Below are 18,677 nucleotides of genomic sequence, written 5' to 3' on the forward strand. Positions count from 1 at the left end.
AGGAGTGACAGGCAAGGCAAGGCATGGCCTGCGCTGGGCCAGAGCTGGCATCCAGTTATTCAGAGCCCTGAATTGAGCCAGCAGTGCTTAGTTCCCAGGGTACTTCAGACATTTGCTCTCCTCTGTTGTCTGTGGGTGTCCCTAAGTGTGTGTGTGTGTGTGTGTGTGTGTTGGTAGATTGTGATCTGAGAACTCTGCATGTCTCGTTTACAGACTGCAGCTTGTGTAGACAGACGGGACTGTCCTGGAAGGTGCCGTGTGTCTGCTCCGGCTGAAAGGCACATGATTTATTTTAGGGGCAAGGATGTGGGCATTCAGAGGGGTCATATTTATAGACCGTTGGTCTGGTTGAGAAGACCTGCCAGTAAAAGCACAGATTCTGAAAAAGAGGCATGGGGACAGAAAACCTAACGTCTCTCTCTTTAGAGGCCATGGATGATTGCTATTTCCAGTGGGCTGTAATGAATAGCACTTAAAACTGAATAGTTCTTGTATCAGATTTTAGATGCAGAGGGGAGGGGAGCAATGAGAGCAATAACAAAAGCAACAGCCTCCTTGCAGCGTATGTGATATTCTTTCAATATAAAAACACAATACACAACAGGTGGTGTTTAAGCTTTTGATGAGGTACTACGACCCTCCATTAAAAATTTTCCGGCAATGATAGACTGCTACTAACTATCCCTGGTTAAAGGAATAGTCCACTGAAAATCTGTCTTTTGAATATCAAATACACACCGCTCTTAAGCTTCTAATGTGGATCTGAAAAGTTTGTAGCAGAGCTCAAACGATTAGTTGATTAACCAGTTTCAGTAGTTGATCAGTGAAAAGTTAATCAGCACCTATTTTGATAACTGATGGACTGTAATAACTGGAAAAATTTAAGTCATTTTTCAAACAAAAATGCAAAACATTCTGTTCTTACAGCTTCTCAGATGTGACGGTTTCCTGGTTTTCGTAGTCTGCCATGATAGTAAACTAAATATCTTTGAGTTTTATTCTATTGTTTGGGCAGAGCAAGCCAACTGAAAACATCAACTTGGGCTGAAGGACACTGGAATGGGCATTTTCTGACATTTCATTGACCAAACGACTAATCGAGACAAGACTCTGCAGAAATAATAATCCCCATCAACTGCAGTATAAGACCTTTTCATAAGTTTAATAGAAACTTCACAAATCACTCATGCAGCATAAGCACCTCTTCCATTGATCGGTATTTTCAGTTTTTTCCAAGATATTGTCAATTGATCAATAAATTGCTAATTATGCTACTTCCGGGAGGGCTTTGCAGCTATGAGGAGGTAATAGTGCAATGCAGAGGTCATGTATTTAGCTCTGTTGTGGATAAACTATGAGAACATACTGAATTTAGGATCAATTACAGATATTTCCATGGACATTATCACACACTGGAAAGAAAATCTTAATTTTTCGTAGTCAGTAAGTCATTGTTTTGATTGACTTACCATTTGAATGCAGATCCTCTGTGAAATTCCTCCTTGTGTATGATTTCGAAACAAGAGCTGTCTGTCGTCTCTTTAATACTAGTGCCAATTCAGTACCCAAGTTTAGGGTATAGATCCTAAGGTTTTAACGTTACGTGTATTTGTCCCAAACCCTCACGGTACAGCATTACAGTTTGGTGCATGCGGTTGTATGGAGATTACACAGTGGCCCATCTTTGAAGATTGATTAATATAATGCGGAACAAAAACCTTGAGCTGTAAATCTGTTAGCAAGTTAGCGACATGCCAAGCTTAGCATAGCTCAAGCTGACTGGCGTCTCTCTGAGCCAGTCACACTATGGCGAGTGTAAGTGATTCACAGGAGCTGGAAGACCCAGCTGCTTCTTTCAAATCAGCCGTGTGGGAAAATTTCCCAGTGAACTACGACAGCAAGTGGAGGACCAGATGAGGACGGTGTGTTGGTGTTGTTTGACAGTTGTAAGGTATGTGTGCGGAAACGCATCGGAAATGCCAACACATATTCAACTGCATCCACCCATATGTGCCAATCACCTGAGCTAGGCAAAAAAACCAAAAACAAAAACGGGGGTTATTTTTAATTATTCTAATTATTTTTTATTTTACTGCTTAATAGACTACAGGCTGTACCAACTACCTTAGGGGGGACTATATGACACTAGGTGGAACAAACTGTGACTTGTACTAGTGTCTCTTCAAAATAAATGAATGAAACCGAACCATTTTTTTTGTTGCTTTTTTCCCATTGTACCGAACTCGCACTTAACCGCAATGGTCAAACTGCGGCGTGAACTGAACCATGACTTCTATGTACTGTTACACCCCTAATAGGTACCAAAACAGTACCTGTGTTGATACCTTAATGTTTTCCTGCGAAACTTGTTTTTCGTTCAACAAAAGAAGATAAAGTTCCTAAATGTTAGACCTTGTCCAAACACAAGCAGCAAGAAGAGAACTTCTTCTAACTGAAACAGCCTAAAAATGGAAAAATTTTGATTTACCAAAGAATAAGTAAACAAAGTACAAATCTAAGCGTATTGAAGGTTACTACCCAGCCCTTTTTAAAATATGGCAGTTTTAAATCTACAACCTGAGCCCAGTCTTACTGAGATACTTTGGCACTGGCAGACATGCTACATGTGTGCACATTATAAGAACGAAAGGTCAGCGGCCGTCTCATTCATGAGGAGCAGATGTGGCCTTTTCAGAGCTGATAATTGAGAACTCTTCTGACTTGCAGGCCTGTATGGATCATGTGTTTGATAAAGGATCTGCTCAATTGGAAGGAAAACCAATGATATCATCATGTAAAAATGACAGCACGATCCAACACCAGAGCATTTACCCATTTTTCAGCACCTGTATCCAGTCTGCACCTGTCCTTCAACAAAGAGACGGTTACTGGGTGGAACCAAAGTTGGGTGTCACTACTTACCGCATCTGCTGGAAGATAAATATACATAAAAGAGTTACTAAGCATACTGAAAATATAAGGAGGGAGGCAGATTACTAGGTCATTACTCAGTTCTGTTTCTCTCTGTCTCTTTTGCTTTGTGAATCCTCCCTCATTGTTCCCCAAAATACTTTGGATACAAAACCTGATACGAGAGCCATTCAGTTTTTTAAGTGCTATTCATTACAGCCCACTGAAAAGCATTTATCCAAAGATGACACTCTGAGGCTTTTTCAAAAGACCACTTAGGAGATGCTGCAGCGCTTTGAGACACTGAAAAGTTTGAATGTAGATGTAGACGTTCCACTCTGGCATTTTTTATAAGGTGGGAAAGTGTGGCTCTGGAATTAAATAAGTGCCTGTTTTGAGAAGAAAATGGTCGTAGCCAAAATGAATTGAGCATTATTGCCAATTACAGAGGGCATATCCCCTCTGGATTTGTGGAAGTATGCCAATGCCATTTTGATCTGTACCTCAAATTACGTCCCATTTAACGTGCGACAGAGTGGAACTTTCACTCTATATTTGAATGGAAAATTCATTCAGTGTGGAGCCTCTTGTTCAGGCCTCGCTGGCCACTGTGTAAAGATGGCATGTTACACAGTACAAGTCCATGTTTATTGACATCCATGAGTGACTGCTTCAGGTGTTCGTTTCTCTACAGGGACCATCGCTCAATCTGTTGAAATGTGTTGAAAATATGTGGCTTGTCTATCCTGCTTCTTTCCAAAGAACAAAGTGCAGGGGAATATGAATTTTTCCACCAGGTGTCTTTGGAAAAAAGCATGCTTGATGATGTGTACAGAGGGTACATAACATCAGTGAACCTCTACAATGTCAACTTTTCAGGAATCAAGTAAAACGACTCTTATTTTTAGCTTGATGGCAGTGCATTTCTCATGTTATCCAAAGGGATTTAAAAGGGTTTCATATGGTCGGACAATATCCTCAACCCAAAGAAGAACAATAAATAGAAGGCCACATTTATCTGAAGTGAGCTTGAAAATCACCAAAACTTGAAGGTGATGAGATTTTTGCATAGTATTTGATAAATTAAGCAAATATTTTAAGCAATAACAAAAGAACTCTCTCTTGTGAAGGTTATTCCATGTAGTCATTTTATCCAAACAATTAATGCCAAGTTAAGAATAAAAAGGTATTTTTGTCCTTTCAGATGGCCACTGTGTCATACCAGGTTATCAGAAAGTACTAAATTCTTTCCATGACTTTGCCGAGAGACATGGCGGACTAACATTGGACCCTGACCAATCATAGCTTACAGACTTTCACAAGTTATGTGACGTATCTAGGGGAACGACTTCAGTGCGCCACAGCAGGAAATATGTGTGTATGTATTCACAGTTTAATGAATTAAAGAGAAACTGGAACCATTCAGTGCCACTCGACGGTGAAGGTGGGACCTGGCTTTTTCCTTGCGGAAATTAAACTTAAATTAAACATTATTCCTCTTTCGTTTTGCTGTGTTTACATTGGTGCATGGAAGAACGCCATGTGATCCTTTGGTCAGTGTCACAGAACATGTCGGATAATTTGTCAAATCAGTGAAAGTAAGAAAACAAATTCTGATGTTTTTTTTGGTGATGCCGTTAGGTGTCCCAGAGTGTCGGGGTGTCCGCTGCGTTGGCTGTCCTCCATTGTGACACAAATCCCAAACGGAGTAATTGTTGTACCCTCACCCCCGCTCATTTTTGTCTTCCCCTGTTCGTTGGGCGAGGACATTATCGGGCTGATACCTTGTAGTCTGATCAGCGTAAGAGGAAGTTCGGACTGAAAAAAGCATTGAAAAAAATGCAAGGGGCTGTATTGGTGGGGCCTGTTGTTTCAGGTACCGATGAGACAATGAAGTATGATCCCCGAAGCCCAGTTTGAGTGTTGTATTGGTCAGTTTGAAGGCATATCAGATGCCAGAACACTAGGAATGGGAAAATGTATTGAAATTTGATATATCGCGATACAAAAATGGCTCAAAATATATTGCTTGGTCTTGCAATTTTTGTGGTCTCATTACACCAACTACTTTTAAATTTCACCATTATGATAACAACAGAAGTCAGTAGCCTCCCAGAGTCATCAACTCACTTTTCTTCGTCTGTTCTATACTTAGTGCTGCAGAGGCCGCAGGTCTCCTGGGACCTGCACTCCTTAAAGATGACAGCAGCAGTAGGCAATGCAAGTACAACAGAGAAAGAAAATGCTCCACTGGAATTAAAGTCCTGGGTGTGGCAGTACTTCATCATCTGACACTGCACTGCTACCATAAAGACATGACAAAGGAACAGGACACACTAGAAAAAATGCCACGGGACCGAAGAACACTGCTGAAATAATTTTCTACACCTCTTCCATAAACCAGGGTATGAGCTAAAGAAAACAATAAAGCAACTGGCAAGTTCATTGCAACCAACCTACAGCCATAGCCCGTAGTCGAAAGCAAGGGTTTTAGAAAGTTGTTCGCAGTGCTGGAGCCGAAATAACAAGTTCTATCAACACTTTTCTAGTGTAGTCATACCAAAAATCTCAACAGAGAAACGAGACATGACGTTATGGAAAGTTGAAAGCGGCTAACTGCATTTAGCTAACAGACGGAGGGATCTCCCGTGCAAGTCAGAACCACATCACAATAATGGAACACATTATGATGGAAACTGGGAGATGGCTAGCTATGTCTCTCAAACTCGCCCTCTATTTGAATCGCACCCAGGAGCCAACGTTGCAGATGTCCTTAAACTGGCTGTAGTGGATTACGGAGTAGGACAGGCCATAGCCCAACATTGCTGTGGTGACAGACAACGTGAGAATTATGGGCATTGCTAGTTGGACATTGATAGTTTTGTAAAGTGTTCTGATTGTTCAGATTGTTCAGCCCAGTTGTTTTGTTGACCCAGTTTGCATATACAGTAGTAACTTGCAGCTATACTTGAAAGTGGAGCTTATTTTAGGTTTGTATTTTATTAGGGGTCCAAGCCCAACGCGGCTGGGAACCCTATTTGTAATTGCTCAGATTGTTATTTTCAGTTATTTATTTTTTAAATTCTTCCTCTGGTAAAAGTGGTACTGCAGCATACACTGTAAAAGTTATGTAGGTGAAATTTTCAGGAGAGGTGCACACATGTCGAGCAACAAAAATGACACGTCCACCAGCAGGTGATGATATAATCAAGGTAAACACGTTTTGGCCTGTAACTCCCACATTGTACATCGCACATTAAAAAACCATATAGCCATGTGTTCCGTGAATTTAGCTGAAGCTCATGATATAGGCCTCGGCCATTTCCGCCAGTAACCTTTTTTTGCCAAATTGCAAAATATGCAAAACTTACTTTCTGAACTCCTTAGAGGTGGTGTGTCCAATCTGCATGGAACTTTGCACATAGACTCATAATCAAATGGACCGACTTCCTACAGGTTGCATTCACATCTGGAAGTGTTACATATCTTGGCAACAATCACTCTTATTAACATGAAACACGGCACAGTAGTTTCCCCTGATCCACTGAAGCTCTGTGCAAAATGTGGCAGCATTCGGCCACTAGGTGGCGCTTTTGTTGCAAAATCATGAAAAATGCTAAAATTGTTTTTCCAAACTACTCTTAGGCTGTAAGTGCACCTGTGTGAAACTTTACACGTAGAATATATGGACTCTTATGATCAAATTTATTAAAAGTATATTTACACTCCCAAAATAAATAAAAGGTAATGATGGAAAAACTTGTACTCGCACAAAGGAAGAGCTGTCATATCTTACATACGTCTCTCCAATTAACATAACATTTGGGCCAGTAGTTTGCTGTCCCACGGTGAGGTCCTGTGCAAAATTTGGTGCATATTGGCGACTAGGCGGCACTTTTACACAAAGTTGAAAAATAAGCAAAAGCAACTTTTTAACACTCATTCTAGGTTGAGGTCCAATCCGCATAAAATTGTTACACGTAGCATCTGAGGACCCTCATGATTGTCGGATAACTTACTCCAAAACTTGAATTAAGCCGCAGCGGGATCACTCAACCCCGGGTCCGGGGTCCACGCCAAGCTAGTTTAGCCATGCTTTCTTGAATACCCCACTGGAATACCCCTCAGAAACATTCCAACCTTGGTGGAATGTTTTCCATTGTCTGTGCTGCTCTATACCAGAGACTTGCATCACCTTGACGGGCCGCTGGGTCCGAATTGCGCGGGGGGCTTTTGACCCTGTTAATATTGCCTGCAGATCTAGTTACAAATTATATTTCTTTAACCTTATTGAATTTGAGAATTTATTTTATTTTACCCTTATTTATTTTTTTATCATTAGGAATCATATTTCTGAGAAATTTTAATTGCACTTTTGCTGCATATATGTTTTTTTTTTTTTTATTAAATCAAGCCAGTGCCAGGAAAGGGAAAAAGAGGAATAAAGCACAAGTATTCTACAGTCATCAACTGTTCAAAATGACCTTTTAATAGTATCGTGATTGAATCGAATTGTGAATCCCATATCATGTATCGAATTGTATTGAGAAACTAGCATTACGGCTTGACAAGTACCAGAAAATATTGTGACAATCTTCCCTTCTGTTACTTACCTGAAAAATGTTTCTTTAGATCGTCATGATGTCACAGTGAAGTTGACCTTTGACCGTCTGGATATAAAAAGCATTCCTCGTATATCGCATTCACAAGAATGGGACGGACTTGAAGTCACGGTGACCTTTGACCTTTGACCACCACAATCTTATCAGTTCATCCTTGGGTCCGAGTGAATGTTTGTGCTAAATTCCCTCGAGGCCTTTCCTGAGATATCGCGTTCACGAGAACGGGACGGACGGATGGAAGGACGACCCGAAAACATAAGTCCTCCGGCTACAGCTGGTGTTGGTGTGGAGGCATAAAAAAACACTGTGTCCCATCCCTACAAAAAAACCCTGCAGTGATTTATAACGCTCACAATTATATAACTCTGGATTTTTAATCTAACATCATTCCCAAGGTAAACAGTAGAAATACGGTGTTCACATTACAAAGTAATTCACCATCAATGTATTTGATAGGCCAATGTAACACCTCGCTAGTTGAGGCGACCCTGCGTTTCTTGCCCGCGTCTTCTGCGTCGGCACCCCCGCTACCTCAACAGAGCGGTTCCATTGAAATGAATGAGAGGGCTGCGCTTTTTCACGTGGGGCTAATGTCAGTCTGAACTGCAACTCTTCAGCTTGTAGGAATTCCATATCTTGCTGAAGGGCACCTCAGCAGGGTGGATTTTGGGCTGTCAAAGGGAATTGAGCCCAGGCCCTCTGGCTGAAGCACCGTGACACCAAGCGCAACACCACCCTGCTGGTCCAGCCAACAACAATATAAAGTCAAATGTGGGACTGGCACGATACAGAGCAGCACATAAATGTTTAAATCAAGGTTTTTTGGGGGGTTTTTTTTGAAATTTTTGAAAGAAATGTAATGAGACAGTGCTTGGGTCATTTCTTGGTGGTAACAGACAATGCTCTCTCACTGGATTACCAGAAACAAAAATTGAATGTTGGAAAAAAATAGCTGCCTCATATTGAGAAGCACGAAAGCATTGATATAATATGAGGTGACGTTAGAATTCCTTTCTCTGTCCAACACAATGTGGGCAGTGTGGAAAACCTGGATGGTGTGATTTTTTTCAGAGTATCCATCAAAGCGTCAGAAACCCTGCAGGTCTCACTTATAGTACACAGCACTGTTAATAAAAACCAGCCTGTTCAGGGGGGTTGGAAGGTCATCAGCCAAGGAGAAGAAATTATCGATGGAAATAAAGGTGCTGGACTGCCCCATAGGTTCAACCTACAAACATGCTAGATGTAGAGGTCCTAGACAGGCTAGTTATGAACAAGGCAGACTTGTTCACATCTGATTTAAGGGCTGCTTTTGTCATGACTTACGCCAAAGAAGGGCTCATGCTTTTATTGGCTTTTTAGTCTATTTCCATTTCTTGACCTGCATTGAAAGTCCACTAAAAGTTAACAAGTCTTTAATGTTTTCTTACCTTGTAAATTGCCTATGGACAGAGTGGAGCCTGTGATTTACGGACTTCAGCCGCTTGAGCTGCACATCAAAAACATTTTTTTTCTGTCCCGTATTATAACATATGAAATCACTTACAAGTAGCCAGTAATTCACAGTGATCTGTCAAACCGTTTTAATCGAGACACGGACTCATTACAGACTGCGATGACATTACGTGTGTGCAAGCTATGGCGAGCCGCCATCTTTTTGAAAGAGACGTGCCGTAGAGAAAAGTGTCACAAAAGAAGAAAGGGACCCATGAGGGTCAAGTTCCCATGTGCAGGCTGTTGTGTGAAGTGTCTGTTGATTGCCAGGCTGTACTGAGGACGCTGCTGGACAGGGAGGTGAGAGGCAGGTTAATTACTATACTGAGAGGGAACGGCGGGATGCTTTACATAGCCCTTTGTGGCCTGCGGTCTTGGGTTTCAAGCACAGAGAGGTTTCAGCAAAAGATGCTGGTGAAGGTGGCAAAGGGTGACCCTGCACGGGCCATCCTAAAATCGCTACACATCGATCACTGATGACAGGAGCTGTGAGTCCTGTGTGAAAAACATGACACGACGTTCTCACTCATACTGTTGCAGCCCAAGTACCCGAAAATTAGTCCGAGGTGCCATTTCCCGTTTGAGGATGGTATTTTGCCGTCATCAATCAGCAGTGACCGATATACAGTATGTGTCTGGTCTACGTCATTTTCAATAGACACGGGAGCTGCAGTGGCGACTGCTTTGAGCAGTTAACATTCGTCATGTCACTCGAAGAAACACGATTGATTTGCAAGAGTTGCAAGATTGTGTCAACTTCAACACAGCTTGTCGCCATTTTCGTGCCAATTTTTCTGTCAGCATTTTTTCATGCTTGGGCACAAGGAGATGGCCAACCTCACAGCTGTGAGTGGATCACTCGTTTTTCAAACAGAGGAAATATCCGTCAGTGAGCATCAGTTTGAATCTCTTGAGAAAAATGTGCGATGTGATTTAGAGGTCAGGCTACAGTGCATGGGGAGTCGTTACACAGTGAAGAACCGGCGAGTCATGTCCACATGGTCGGTGTTACAGTTTGGGAACAGGTGGTTGAGTCTACATGGCCTGTTTTCAAATGTGAATCATATATCCATATAATTTTAAGGATCTTAATTCATTATTTACAGGAACAGACAAAAAGTTGTGTGTATGTTATATAGTTTAGTTGCCTGAAATGTTTGGAACATGACCAGGTTGTTAAATAGTAATTTTATTTATGTGGTTAGAGAATAGAATATTGTTTGGACCTAAGTAGACGTAACTAATTACACTCAACTCAGAAGGATGCATTGGAAAGTGGACTGTGCAGACACCATTATGACTGTAAAGGTAAATTAGGTCATTTAAACAACTCTGGGATTGAATGTTTAAGATCAAAATCAGTAGTTTATCAGCCTAAAACAATTATAATCATAATAATTGTTGAAATTTAAATGCTGTTAACCTACTTCGGTTTTTTTTTTTAAATTTTGGCTCACTGGGGGCACTCAACTCAACAGCGACATATAATCATCTTAATACAGTTGCTTATTTGTTATGAAGCAACATTTGCAGTCAATTGGAGTCGTGTAAGTCCAATATTCATTTTGGTCTCCTCTAACTCTTGAGGGAAATGTCTGTCGCTTTAGCTGCTAAATGCTCCACTATGTTCACCAGCTACTTGCTAACTGTGTCTGTCTGCTGTTTGGTGCTGGGCAGCAACTGTAAAGAGCTTTTGCTTTTCTTTTTTTTTTTTTTATGAGAGTGGTGAGAATGAATCAAAACAGTAAAGGTGTGGGTTTAAAAGAAAACAAATCAATGAAGCCTAAACTGGCTTTAAAGCCCTGTAGAGCTAATAATTCTCTCTGATAATACGGTATAAAGACAATTCTCTGTGGGTTCGGCACGACGAGCGACTCCTCTCAAATGTAAGTAGTCCTGTGATCTACTGCCTATATAAAAATACTGAAGTAGCTTTCGAGAATAGATTACAGTAAATATTCCATTGATGAAATGATACTACACAAGAAAGGCAAAGGCCTAAAGTACAGTGGAAAACACAAGTCAGACCATCTGTATGGCCACTGGACTATTACAGTAGGTGATTAAAAATAAGTTTTACCAAATGTGATCACAGTTGATACTTGGAACTGCTTTATATGTAAAATTATATTTGAGACTTCACATGCATTATTCTACTCTAAGTAGGGAGCACCTGGCCATTCTGCACTACAAACCTCTGGCAGCACTCCTTCCCTTTCAATTTTTCAGTTTTTGCACCACTTGCACAAATTGTCATTTTCCTCACCAGCTCTGCGTCTCGCTCACTTTCGTGCACACACGGAAATATCATTAATACAATCCAAATGGTTTCTTTTGGATATTTACTTTATTCCTTATTTTTGCCCCAGGCTTCATGAATCCCTTCATTATTTCTCCAGTGGAAGGCCAAATGGAGGAAACACTTGATTTACAGTCCCAGCAAGCAGCTCCAGTCTGTCTCTACAGGTAGATTAACAAAAGCATAAATGCTGATATTTACTTTTTACTATTGGAGTTCCATTAAAGGTTTGTATGTCTTGAGACCACTATGTTATGTCTCGGTTTATTTTCTTGCCCCTGAACACAGTGCAGTGTTTTTTTGGAGTTCATTAAGTAAATGAACAGGTGTTTCCCCCCTTAAGTCTTCATACACAGCTAATGAGCCAACTTAAGTGTGTTTAAATTATTAGGCAATTAGGGACGGGAAATGTAGAAAACGCCGAACACAGGAAGACATTAGGTGTGTGTACACGCACTGCTAACCTGTACAATGTGGAGTTTTCATGTGTGATTCAGGGGAAAATCAGCAAGCTCTTTTTGTGTGTTTTCAATGCTAAATGTATCCTCAGTGATTATGCACTTATGAAAAATGCCAAAGTCGAGAATGATGTTTGTTATGCTCAAAACTGACCGCAGCCTCATTCATGTTAATTAACCCCTTTATTAATGTAGAGCTACTAAATAAAAATAAGCTGGTGGGTGCTCTCTGTGAGAGGCTTGGTCATTTGTAGGGCGAAAGTTGAGGAAAAATAAACACATTTGTGGGGAACTTAATTTTAGTTTTTTTCTTTAGGTAAAATACTGCTATTTGTCAGTGGAGTTTGGAGTCACAGAGGATTATTGTCGCAGTGATTTAAATCTTTTTATAGATTGGCTGCTGTGTCGAATGTAACTGTAAACTTTTCAATGTTAAATAAATAACAAGATATAATGAGAAAAATAATCATATGAATAAATATAATTATGTGATGTAACCATGAAATTGTAAACCAAACAAACAAAACATTTTTAGTCAGGCTAGTGGCACGGGGATGGTAAGGGTGCTTGGTCGCTTCAGCACTTTGGCCAAGACTGAAATATCTCAAAAACTACTGGATGAATTGGGGTGACACTTCGTACAGACATTCATGGTCCCCGGGGTGCATCCTTTTGTCCACTGTGATCCTCAGGCATTTCACGTAGAGCCGTCCGCAGGCTGACGTATGTAGTTTCGAGAGAAATGCCTTGACAACTATTGCCACCACATTCATGTCCCCGTCAGGAACAAGCAAGTCAGACCGTCGGGGTGAAGCCCTGACTTTTCAACTAGCGCCATCATCAGGTCAAAATTTTGTGACTTCAAAACTAACGACATTTCCGTCAGACTCAGCCGTGCTTTCTGTTTAATCTTAATTAGCAAATGGATGCACAGGACATGGTGAACAACATACATGCACACCTGTAGTCTGCATGGCTGTAGTCTTACGGACGCAAATAGTGGACATGCATGGAAACAGCAGACGTGCACGTGCTTCTATAGACAGTAAATTACTAACAGTAAAATAAAGTTTATTGCAGGTGACTATGTATGTAATTTTGCTAAAATCTGTTTTAAATCAGAATTCCCCTTTTCATCCCGATGACCACTTTGCTTCACCACCAAGTTTTTGTCTGTCAGACCGGATAGAGCCAGTTATGTGGCTGTTTCCCTCGTCTGAGTAAATGTACAGTGAGTCACATAAGTGGCGCTGCCCTGTTTTTCATGATGGACAGATAAGGGCATCGTTGAGAAAAGTGTCATTATGAAATAATAATAATGATAACAGTAAATATATGTAATAATACTGGTAGTGGCCTTTTGAAATACAAAGTTTGGAAAAAGGACATTTAAAAATAGACACTGCTGGAACGAAACGGAAACAGGATGAAATAACATTTCATGTGTTATTCAAAATGTATTGGATTATTTCAATATTTAATGTTTATATTATATACTGTGTTTTGTAAGTATTTATCCATATGATAATTTATTTGTGTTATTTATTTAATATTGAACACTTTCTGTTGCCATATGTTTCTACTCAGGGATTTTGTCTTATTGTAATCTTCAGGCTAATATCTGAAATCCTAGCCGATGAAACCTTGTGTAACCTCAAATATCGTCGTAAAAATGTCCCACTTAGTTCAGGGCGTAACACGAGACATTTTACTTCATTAAGCTGATTTAGTTCAAGGAAACACAAACAAAACATTTGACGTGTACGCTGACAGAGGAGTGCCGGTTGGCACTTCGTCAGCTCGCTGGGTCTCAATAATTCACCACAGTCACAGTTGGCGGATGAAAAAGAGAAACTATGTAGCGCTCTGGGAGGAAAAACCTGATCCTTCTCCTAACAAGGGGGAAGTGTGAATATGACAAGGCCTTCCCATCTGACACCCAGGCCAACAAACAGCCATCTGTCATCATTATAAGTGGCGCGCGATGTGCTGCACTTAAGAGGCACCTTGAATCTTTTATGCTCCACCGCCAATTAAGATGGGCCAATTATCCTGTGAATTATTGACTCAAATGTGGAAACCCAATCACTTATTCATAGACAGACCAATAGCTGTGTTTCAAAGGTGGCTCTGATGAAAAAGCTGCAGAGTACTTTCCAAAGTGTCTTCACTGTGTTACTAATTCATGTATTTTGATGAGCTAATCTTGTCTCCGTGTCAGCTCACCGCCAACGTCTTCCCCCTTTAGCGACGCCAACTCTTTGGTTATTCATCTTCCTGGCCTGGGACAATAGTAACCTCTTCAAACTCCATAACGGATAATCCTCTCGCCGCAAAAGTCACCTGTCTCAGGTGCATCGAGGGAGAATGTCAGCTGAAACATTATCGCCACGGATGGACCCTGTGAAAAATATTTTATTTCTTTTTGTTCGTTTGACAGGACTTAACACCACTTACACCCGTTCTGACAGGTCCCGGGGTTATATTTTCCACCACTGTGTTCAGGGGTGTGGAAATTAAATCATGCAACAGGGGATTTGATGACATCTAATATTCATTTTAACTGGAGTCATTAATATATGTGGTATCCTGTGACTAATCCCGAAACTGGAACAAAGAAGCAGGTTGGAGGGGAGTTGTAAGAGGAGTTTTCTGTGTCTGTCTCATCTGCCTTCCTTCCTTCACCAGAGCAAATTCACAGGAGAGCAATTTCAAAGAAATTAAACCAATTGGGAGGAATGTGAAAACAATCCAGTAAGACAAGTTCACAATGGTCGGCAACAAATTTCATTTTCATTTGTTTAGAAATGTGAAAAAGAACCTCTTTTTTAAAAGCTTTTCTTTGGTCCGGCAGATGAGCACTGATTTTAGGTCACTGTAAACTCTGCATTGGTCACTGCCATGCATGAATTTCCACCATTCTGCCACAAAGATGTAAAGCATCTTCACTGATGCTCCCTTATCTAGTGCTACAACTGCTGGTGATGATAATAATAATCTCGGTTTGAACAACTTGTTTAATTTCACCAAATGTTTCCTCAGAAAATCGCGAGGAAAATTCAAAAGAAAAAAATGAAGGAAGAATCACGGAGGAGTTGTGACTCACTGCTTTACAGCAGACCAATAAGAGGAGTCTGAGGAAATCAGGGTTGAAAGATGATAGAGATAGAGTTGAAAAAAAACAAACAACCTTTTGCCAACAACTGGAACAATAGTGCACAATTATTGGCTTTTTGTGCGAGGAAAATGTAGAGCATGAACAAATAATAGTGCAAATAAATAGACAGCAATGTTAGATGTGCAGCTAGGACCTAACTGAACACACAAAATAAGAAAAATATGAACACAATGCGCAAAATAGCATATCAAAATACTCAGAGTTAAAACTTACACATATATAGCACTTTGTCTTTTTTAAAGTGCTTTTTGAACATTTAATGTCTTAATGTTAGAGATCAGACAGTTGAGAAGTGGCAGGAAATGAAACTCAAACAAGGATGTTGTCATTACATGATCAGCATCTTTAACCACTGCCCCCCCCCCCCAATTATTTAGTGTTTTTTTTTTCAGGTGTTTCAGTGATTGTAAGAAATCAGCTCAAAGTCCACTAATAGTTCAGACAGCATACAGCTACAAGAGAGAAATCTACAACTGAAAAAAAGGAGGAGAAGCTACATGTGCAATGAAATCGCAGTAGGGCTTCAACTAATGATTATTGTCATTATTGGTTAATTGGCTGATGACTCGATCAATTGTTTTGTTTATGAAATGCCAGAAAAAAGTGAAAATTAAAAAAAAAAAAGCACTATAACTTCTCACAGTCCAAGTTGACATCTTCACTTTTCCTGTTTTGTCCAACCAACAGTTCAAATCTCAAACATATTCAGTTTATAATCATGTAAGACAAAGAAAAAGCATCAAATCCTCATATTTAAGAAGCTGTGAGCAGCAAATGTTGGACATTTTTGTGTAAAAGATGACCTAAACAATTATTAAAACAGTTGATTAATTGTATGTCAATTGACTAATTGATTAATTGACTAATCATTAGAGCTCTAAATCACAGAGTTAAATTTACTGTTCTATAGCTAAATGTGACACTGTAAATAGTTATGGTTTATTTCCTATACAAAAGTTGACTGGATATTTTCGCTGCCATGAAATCTTAAACCGACCAAGATTTTTTTTTTAATGATATATGGAAAATCTTCTGCGTTGTGAAACACGCACAAAACTTTTTCTCACAAGGTGTATTTACAGTCGCAGCAGCATCTATGTGACACCACCAGACATCCGAGTTCGGAGCCCCTGCCGTCAGTCGATCCAATAACAGCAACCCACCAGCTGTGAAAAGTGTTACCCTTCCAGGTCTGGCTGTGCTGCTGCTGGTGACTGACAGCGGGTTTAATACTTGATGAGGGACTTGGGATGAACCACAGGTTGGTCTCTCAGAGTGTGCGACTCAGGGAACACCCAAAACCCTCAGCTATTGTTATCCCCCCTTGTCCTGCCCTGCTATTCATAGAGCAGAGGATAGGGTTCTGCACTCCCGCTCCGAGAGTTTCACTGCAGAGAGAAACACAATGAAGTCTGAATAACAAAGGTGGCTGTGCCCTTCTCTTCACTATCATGTGAGCTCCTCTATAACGGGACTGCAGAGTGATGGACAGTTTAGATGGAGGAGCGGGCTCGGCTAAGTTTCCTGCAGATATGACACGCCTCATACAGCTGCAAATTTTCATTACTATAAAGCGCACACCTTTAATACCCCTTAAAGGGTCTTTAAAAGCAATCTTAAAGGAAAACTTGAGATTTCTTTGTTTGTAGATATCATTTTTGTCTCTATGAGCTGAGTATCAAGCATAACTAGCTCCGTCATGTTGCAACTTTTGCCACATTTTGTTGCTCAACGGTGTGACACTCTCAATTCTGCAGATAACTGGACAGACATAGTCGACGTAAGGTCCCGTCGACATATTAAAAACACTAGAGAAAAGCACACAGTTTGCCCTCATCTTCTACAAGTATCCAGTTAGTTGATGTGGGAATTCATTTGGTTTGTCTTTTGACACAAGTCTCGTATTCGACTAGAACTCAGTTCATTGCAGATTTTGTTACGCCAACTTCATTGTGTGATCTCAACGTCCCCCTTGACCACCACCCACTTTGGGGACCCCTGACCTCCGACACAACTCCAACACAATATCACCGCCAGTCTCTGCCTTTGCAAGTATAATTCACAGCTCAATGTAACAAGTTCACACTCCTCCCTGAAGGTTTTTGTAAAGAAACTGCCACCTGAAATAGAAGGAAATAAGGCAAGTTTGCTAGAAAATGAGTCCTGTATATTAAAAATGTAAACTGAAGCATTTTGTCATCATTAAGTCCTGCAATAATTTGAACATCCCAACTTGTCTTTCAGCTAAACTTTTGCAGTAGTTGAAGTATGCAGAAATGTGGACCCAAGTAAGGTCCTATTCAAGGACGTAAGCAAAAAACAGTTATCATCCTTGCATTACAATGTTATGCTTTCAGGTGAGCGGTGCTTCATTGTGCATTATGTGGAACACAAAGAACAAAATTTTTGTCTTTGCTGTGATGAGTCACAGTAAATATAAGACTTAAGTCCATAACAGTTGAGTTAATTCCACACTAATTAGCAAGCGTTAGGGTGTTAGGAAAAGAAACAATATTCAAAATAGCTTTAATTGTAATAAATTCAATATAGCGGTTTAACAGTAGTGTAATACAGTAGTAGTATAACAGTTTAGCAGGATGCCACAGCACAAAAGAAGTGCTGGCTGAAAATTCGGCAATGGTGCAAAAAAAAAAAAAAAAAAAAAGCTATCTAAAATTACAGTACATACCTTTGTTTTTCATTATTTAAAAAAAATAAAAGCTGACCAACAAAAAGCTTTCCGCAGCATCTCTAATGTTCTGATGGTTTATTTCAATGTCCTTCTGTAGACGTGGCATTTTGAGGAGGAGTAACATCAGAGGAGTGTGATGATAAAGTCTTTTGCTGGGTTAATGCTGAGCTAATGCTTAACGACGGTGATGTACCTGAGCTCAAAGAGTGAGATGAAATATACAGTATCATGTATCCTGCAGGTGTCTCTCTGTGGCTCAGCGTGAATCCGTGGGATTTACTGCAGGACTTAAAGGTGCACTCTCTTCATACCACCCCTGGCAGCGTGCCTGAAGGAATCAACAGCTCCAGCTTTTTTAATGACTGTCAGGACATCCATGAGGGAATCTTGGCAGGTTGGAAAGAAACACTGAAACTGATCCTCCTCCTTTTGCCTTTTTCTGCTCAGCTCTTAATCCATAAACCTTCCCTGAACAGGCCCATCTGGCATCTGGTCGCCTCCCCATCGACTGCCTCTCCTCTCGACTCACAGGACTCTGAGGCTTTTCCTCTCTGTGCCTGGGATTTCACTTGGCCCATCCATCTTTTAGGGTTTTTGGATCTCTCCCTTTTCATGTCCTGACTTTTGTTTTCTTTCCGCCTCTGTTAGATTGTCATTCAAGCACAGCGGCTAAGAGACAAAAAATTATCAGCAGAAAGCTGGGTAATGAAAATAAAGTTGCAGCCTTAAGATCAAGCCTTAACAGCTCTGAACACTGTTGCCCACGGCTCAGTGGCAAACATGGTGGAGTTATTTCAGGCTACCATTTTGTACAAAAGATGGAAAATACCCGAGCTAGTCAGCGGTGATACTACTCAGTGTGTGCTTGATGACCGGTAAATCAGCCGCGCCGTTATATCCGCCAACATGAGCTTAGTGCAGATAAAGGGCATATATGTCAGCGGATTAGCTCCAAGCAATTGGGAGATGTGCCAAATAAATGTTGTAAATGCCATAATTTAGAAACAGTGTCTTCTTTACGTAG

Source organism: Xiphias gladius, chromosome 23 (genome assembly GCF_016859285.1).
Source record: "Xiphias gladius isolate SHS-SW01 ecotype Sanya breed wild chromosome 23, ASM1685928v1, whole genome shotgun sequence".
In the NCBI taxonomy this organism is placed as follows: Eukaryota; Metazoa; Chordata; class Actinopteri; order Istiophoriformes; family Xiphiidae; genus Xiphias; species Xiphias gladius.